The 7447-nt window shown below is 42.6% G+C and overlaps 1 long non-coding RNA gene across 1 annotated transcript; it reads right to left on the bottom strand.

Annotated features, from left to right (window-relative positions):
* Positions 1-2489: 2489 nt before the first annotated feature.
* Positions 2490-3768, bottom strand: LOC146390285 (uncharacterized). The gene is made up of 2 exons (XR_014799812.1): positions 3295-3768; positions 2490-2811 (listed from the first exon to the last, which is right to left on the bottom strand). It is a non-coding gene; the product is annotated as an uncharacterized LOC146390285 (long non-coding RNA).
* Between the last annotated feature and the right edge of the window lie 3679 nt (positions 3769-7447).

Here is a 7447-nt window from a genome sequence, read left to right on the forward strand (position 1 = left end):
CACATTCCCCCACATAAAATAAAAAAAGTTTTTTGTGTTTACACTCAGTCTTTCAAATAGATACAAGTAAAACACCAGAAAATAAAGAAAATCAAAGACTCAGCGGTCCTGTTGCTCTATTTTCACCTGTATAGCAGGAGTGAGGCAGGGGGAGGTTTGCCCTGGTGCAGGTGTGCCGCAGCCGTCATGTCAGTGTAAGAATCCGCGAGTTTGTCTGTGAATTTCCCATTCCGTGGTAGCGTACTCGGTGCTTGCTCGGAAGTTCCGGGGGGGGGGGGGTTTTCGCTGTAAAAAGAAGTTTTCTTCCCACGCAGTGAACAGCGGACGCTAATGTTTTTGTCACTTTTTACGGAATCAAACTCAAAGGTCAGTGCCACGCTTTAAACGCTGCACGCTCATACTCTCTCCCGTACTCGATATATTATCCATTGTTGATCTGCACACAGCTGTTGCCACGGACGTCGCACTCGCTTACGTCATTGTCATGAGACACTCACAAAAAAAATCACGGTTTTAGAAACGCAGTAACACAGCGTGCTTTCGGGAAAGTAACGGTAATCTAATTACCTTTTTTGCAAAAGTAATCCCTTACTTTACTTGTTACTTGAAAAAAGTAATCGCCCCATCTCTGATTGGGACATGGAATGTCACCTCTCTGGTGGGGAAGGAGCATGAGTTAAGCAGGGCATACACTGTGCAATTTTGTCAGTAGCGTTATTCAGCTTCTGCTCAAACTGCACAATTGACTCGCAGGGGTTAGAAGTTCGCAGGTCACGATGCAGGGTCTCACACTATACGGCCCGATGCTCTGATGCGACCTGAGTGCTCACACTGTGCGTCCATAACGTGAAGGTTATAACGGTCTCCCTTTCTCTCCCTCTCTGTCTTTCACTCACACAGACACGCACACCGCCACCATCAACTTTGCTGAATTGCTAATAAAAAACATTGATCAGGCAGCTGTGATTGAGCAGCAATGTCCATCCAACTATTTTCACGGTTGTTGTGGTCATGATAGTTTGTTTATTTCTGTGTTTGCGCATGCGCAATGTGAGAGACTGCGGTGACACCCTTACAACGGCCGACAAGATTTCAAACAGGTTTGATTTTCTTATGACCAAGCAATTGATGATCGGGAGCTGGTCATGAGGTGTTAATCGCTTCTTGTTACCCAACGTATACTACACGATGCACGACACCCGATCCACAAAACGGTCGCACGACTGAAAAATCAACTCAAAATGGGCCAAAAATCGCACGGTGTATGCCCAGCATTAGTGCGTGACTCTCGATACTGTAGCTCCCTGTGAAAACTAAGGCCTCAAATCAGAAGTACGTGACTCCATGGTATGATTCTCAAACACGTAGCCTAAAGCAGATAACTCGTAAGCTGGAGAGGAAATGCCGTGTCACACATTTAGAAGATCATCATTTAGCCTGGAGAAATAGTTTGTTGCTTTATAAGAAAGCCCCCCACAAAGCCAGAAAATCTTACTATTCGTCACTGATTGAAGAAAATAAGAACAACCCTAGGTTTCTCTTCAGCACTGAAGCCAGGCTGACAAAAAGTCAGAGCACTGTTAAACCAACCATCCCCTTAAGGTTCAAGGTTCAAGGTTCTTTATTTGTCACATGCATAGTTATACAAGTATAACACAATGTGAAATGTAGCCTGACACGCTCCTCGACATGTGCAAAAATGGGGGGGGTAGAGGAAGAACATTTTATATATATATATATATATATATATATATATACACATTGGGTGAATGTGCAGTAGTAGCAGCAAGCAGGTGAATTCTGTACATTAATATGAATAGACATCTGACTATTTTACAGAATAGACAATATAAACATATTTAAAGTTAAAGGAATTTGGAATGTACATTGTGCCTGGGTTTAGAGTGTTTGGAAGAGTCCTGTCTCAGTCAATTATAGATGATGTGAGAGGGCGGGTGTGTGTGTTTAGGGCCCGGATGGTTTGGGGATAGAAGCTCCTCTTGAGTCTCTCTGTCCTTGCCCGGATGATGCGGAACCTTCTACCGGATTGCAGAAGTTGGAACAGTTTGTTGCCAGGATGGGACGGTTCCTTCAGTATCTGCGCTGCTGTAGTCCGGCATCTCCTGGTGTAGGTGTCCTGAAGCGGGGGGAGAGCAATCCTGCAGCAGTGTTCTGCTGTACGGATCACTCTCTGGAGAGCTTTTTGGTCCTTAACACAGCTGTTCCCAAACCACGATGTCATGTTCTGTGTGAGGATGCGCTCCACAGCGCCTGTATAGAAAATCCTGAGGCTCTTTAGAGAGACCCTGAACTTCTTCAGTTGTCGTAGGTGATACAGGCGCTGCCTAGTGTAACCAACTTTAAGGTATAAAGGTGAATTACAGCGCAATAATTACTTGGGCTCGTAATAAGACCCTGGCCAGAATCAGAAGACACCAAATTCGTATGGAGCCAAAGTATTGAGCAGCAATAATGACCTGGACACAATGTTAACTTTTGAGTAGCCACTCTTGTATTGTTACAAGGTATAACAGGTATTTGTCCAATTTGTACAGATAAAGTATAAAATAAAATAAATAGTGTGCGCACTCAAACAAAATAAAAGTATTCGTTGGGGCCCTTTAAAAATTTAGAGTTAAGCTGGCGATAGCCAACTTCAAAGGTCCTTGTGAGTGTAACTGGAATGTATGAGTGTGTGGGTGTGTATCTTCTTTGGGGTAGATCGTCCTCAAAGTGGTTGGCTCGCCATCTATCACAACCGGAATATCGTCCTGGTCCTTGGACTTTTCTGTCCTCTCCAAAAAACCTGACCTATAATCCAGGTCATAAAATGTACATTCTAATCAGTCTGTTTCAGATGCATTGTTTAAGGTTAAAATGCAAAATCAAAATATTGCATCACCTCATATTCATTGCATCAACATCTTAAATCTTATCAAATCTCATAGTTCTGTTGTACAACATTCAATTTTCAAGTATATCAAATATGAGAACTAAACATCTAAGTTGCTCAAATATTTCTCTATTCATGTAAACATTAATTAAACAATACTTATGGTAAGTAACCATTGACATTCAAAATACAATACACCATAACAAATTCAGAACTATGTGCAAATAAGCAACAAAATATACATGTGAGTTCAGTTCAGAGACATTAAAGCAGTGTGCTTAATTTCTCCACACTATAGGCCTTGAGAGAGAAATGCACTAAAAATTACCCTCTAGATTACTTTAAACTCACAGTGAACTGACAAAAATTAGCTTAAGAGCGGCTAAGAACATGTTGCTCACCGTTGCTCTGTTTCACAAAAGCCCAACACACACTGGTGTCAGAATTGCAGCAGCTCTCCGGATGAAAGGTGAGTGGTTAGCCTGTGAGACACCGAGCTAGCATTAGCGTGATCACGACGGTAAGTCTCTACAAGTTTTTTCCGTCGGAATAACACTCGTCTTACCGACGTTACTTCTCTCCTTCATCCAGCCACTCGACTCCGGACGTCCAGCAGGTAAGTAGGCTGGCTTTCCTTCCTCTCAATTCTGAGTTTTCCCTCTCTTTTGTCCGTGGATTTCTCGGTTTGAGTAGCAGATGCCTCCACTCCTCTTGCTGAGATGAGAAAAAAACCTGGGAGCACCATGCACCTTCACCTCACTTCCTGGCTGACAGGGTCAATGCGGCCTGGGTAGGCTCTGATTGGTCGCTGAGCTAGGTGCCCTCACGTGGGGTGAACTGAGAGGTGCATTCAATGGTCATAGGAAATACGACGCTTGTTGATGTGGACAGTTAAAATAAAGAGAGTAAATATGATTTTTTCATCTGGGCTACACCAGCCTTTTTGGTCTGGACCTGAATGTGGGCAGCCCATGTCAGGTCTGAGGAGATGTGGACACCAAGATACTTGAAGGACTGCACCCTCTCCACTGGAGCTCCATTGATGATAATGGGCTTGTAGTCTCTGTGCTGACCCCTTCTGAAGTCCACCACCAGCTCCTTGGTCTTGCCGACGTTCAGCTGGAGGTGGTTGTCCTGGCATGTTAACTAGTAATGAATTCTTGAACTTCTTCACAAATAAAATTTTAATCACTAGAGGAAAAATTACCCATAACTATCTCACAGATGTAATATTATCTACAGCTACCTTTAGTACCATTAATATTCATTTAGTCTCTTTTTCTCCAATTGATCTTTCTGAGTTAACTTCAATAATTACTTCCTCCAAACCATCAATCCAACCATCGTCTTTTAGACCCCATTCCCACAAAACTGCTCAAAGAAGTCCTGCCATTAATTAATGCTTCAATCTTAAATATGTGTGGCGCTGTCACTCGGTGTTTGCTCGCTCTGCGGTAGAGTATCACTTCCTGTTCCTGCTCAAACACAGTGGTGTTTCTGAGTAGCTTATTTGCTTAGCAATTTAATTAAAAACTTTTAAATACATTCTTTTTTTCATAGTATAATCTTCACGTGCTTCATTCCAAGCACATTTTCTGTGTACTCACTACCTAATTTATAGCCAAAGTATTCACTCACTGTCTCTGTACTGTTCCGCTAGCTTAGCTCGTAGCCAACTCATTAGCACCATGGCTACTTCACCTGTCCCTCCTGCACTTTCCTGCCCATTGTGTCAGATGTTTAGCTACTCCTCGGCCTCCTTTAGCAGTAATGATACCTGTAACAAATGTAGCATATTTGCAGCTCTGGAGGCCAGGATTACTGAATTGGAGACTTGGCTTCGCACCCTTCATTCACCTGTAGTTAGCCAGGCCCCTGTAGCTGGTGCAGCCGAAGATAGCGTAGGCCCCGCTAGCTCTTTCCCCAGCAGACCCCAAGCAGCTGGGGAAAGAAGGCGGCTGGGTGACGGTGAGGAGGAAGCAGAGTCTTAAACAGAAGCCCCAGGTACACCACAAACCTGTTCATGTGTCTAACCATTTTTCCCCACTCTGCGACACACCCACCGGGGGTCAAACTCTGGTAATTGGTGATTCTGTTCTCAGACATGTGAAGCTAGAGGCACAGGCAACCATAGTCAATTGTCTTCCAGGGGCCAGAGCAGGCGACATTGAAGGAAATTTAAAACTGCTGGCTAAGGGTAAACGTAAATTCAGTGAAATCATAATTCACGTCGGCAGTAATGACACCTGGTTACGCCAATCGGAGGTCACTAAAATCAATATCGAATCGGTGTGTAACTTTGCCAAAGCAATGTCGGACTCTGTAGTTTTCCCTGGTCCCCTCCCCAATCAGACCAGGAGTGACATGTTTAGCCGCGTGTTCTCCTTAAATTGCTGGCTGTCTGAGTGGTGTTCCAGAAACGATGTGGGCTTCATAGATAATTGGCAAACCTTCTGGAGGAAACCTGGTCTTGTTAGGGCAGACGGCATCCATCCCACTTTGGATGGAGCAGCTCTCATTTCTAGAAATATGGACAAATTTATTAAACCCCCCAAAATATGACTATCCTGAGTTGGGACCAGGAAGCAGAGTTGCAGTCTTACACGCCTCTCTGCGGCTTCTCTCCTCCTGCTACCCCCCCAAAAACCCATCTCCTTTGAGACTGTGTCAGCTCCCAAACAGACAAAAAACAAACTAAAAACCAGCAATAAACAACTTAATCATAAACAATTACAAAGAAAGAACAGTACAGTATCCACATCTGAACCAAAGAGTAAAACAGTGAAATGTGGATTATTAAATATTAGGTCTCTCTCCTCCAAGTCTCTGTTAGTACATGACTTAATAATTGATCAACAAATCGATTTACTCTGCCTTACAGAAACCTGGTTGCAGCCGGATGATTATGTTAGTTTAAATGAATCAAAACCCCCGAGTCATTCTAACTACCAGAAATCTCGAAGCACAGGCCGAGGGGGCGGTGTGACAGCAATTTTTCACACCAGCCTATTAATTAACGAAAGACCAAGACAGACTTTTAATTCATTTGAAAGCCTGATGCTTAGCCTTGTCCACCCCAGCTGTAAAACTCAGAAACCAGTCCTACTTGTTATCATCTATCGTCCACCTGGGCCTTACACAGAGTTTGCGTCTGATTTCTCAGACTTTTTATCTGATTTAGTGCTCAGCTCAGATAAAATAATTATTGTGGGTGATTTTAACATCCATGTAGATACTAAAAATGACAGCCTCAACATGGCATTTAATCTGCTATTAGACTCAATTGGCATCTCTCAAAATGTAAAGGAACCCACCCACCACTTTAATTACACTCTAGATCTTGTTTTAACATATGGCATAGAAACTGAACATTTAACAGTGTTTCCTGAAAACCCTCTCCTGTCTGATCATTTCCTGATAACATTTACATTTACAATAATTGATTACACAGCAGTGGTGAGTAGACATTATCACAGTAGATGTCTTTCTGAAAGCGCTGTAACTAAATTTAAGAATATAATCCACCCACTGTTATCATCTTCAATACCCTGTACCAATACAGAGCAGAGCAGCTATCTGAACGCTACTCCAACAGAGGTCGATTATCTTGTTAATAATTTAACCTCCTCACTACGTACGACCCTGGATACTGTAGCTCCTGTGAAAACTAAGGTCTCAAATCAGAAGTACCTGACTCCGTGGTATAATTCTCAAACACGTAGCCTAAAGCAGATGACTCGTAAGCTGGAGAGGAAATGGCGTGTCACAAATTTAGAGGATCATCATTTAGCCTGGAGAAATAGTTTGCTGCTTTATAAGAAAGCCCTCCGCAAAGCCACAACATCTTACTATTCGTCACTGATTGAAGAAAATAAGAACAACCCTAGGTTTCTCTTCAGCACTGTAGCCAGGCTGACAAAAAGTCAGAGCTCTTTTGAGCCAACCATCCCTTTAACGTTAACTAGTAATGACTTCATGAACTTCTTCACAAATGAAATTCTTATCATTAGAGAAAAAATTGCCAATAATCATCCCACAGATGTAATATTATCTACAGCTACTTTTAGTACCATTGATGTTAAGTTAGACCCTTTTTCTCCAATTGATCTTTCTGAGTTAACTTCAATAATTACTTCCTCCAAACCATCAACGTGTCTTTTAGACCCCATTCCTACAAAACTGCTCAAAGAAGTCCTGCTATTAATTAATTCTTCGATCTTAAATATGATCAACCTATCTCTAATAATCGGCTATGTACCACAGGCCTTCAAGGTGGCTGTAGTTAAACCTTTACTCAAAAAGCCATCTCTAGACCCAGCAGTCTTAGCTAATTATAGGCCAATCTCCAACCTTCCTTTCATATCAAAAATCCTTGAAAGAGTAGTTGTCAAACAGCTAACAGATGATCTGCAGAGGAATGGCTTATTTGAAGAGTTTCAGTCAGGTTTCAGAGCTCATCACAGCACAGAAACAGCTTTAGTGAAGGTTACAAATGATCTTCTTATGGCCTCTGACAGTGGACTCATCTCTGTGCTTGTCCTGCTAGACCTTAGT

The sequence above is a fragment of the Perissodus microlepis genome, chromosome 3, assembly GCF_051167445.1.
Source record: "Perissodus microlepis isolate ML-2025 ecotype Zambia chromosome 3, ASM5116744v1, whole genome shotgun sequence".
Classification (NCBI taxonomy): domain Eukaryota; kingdom Metazoa; phylum Chordata; class Actinopteri; order Cichliformes; family Cichlidae; genus Perissodus; species Perissodus microlepis.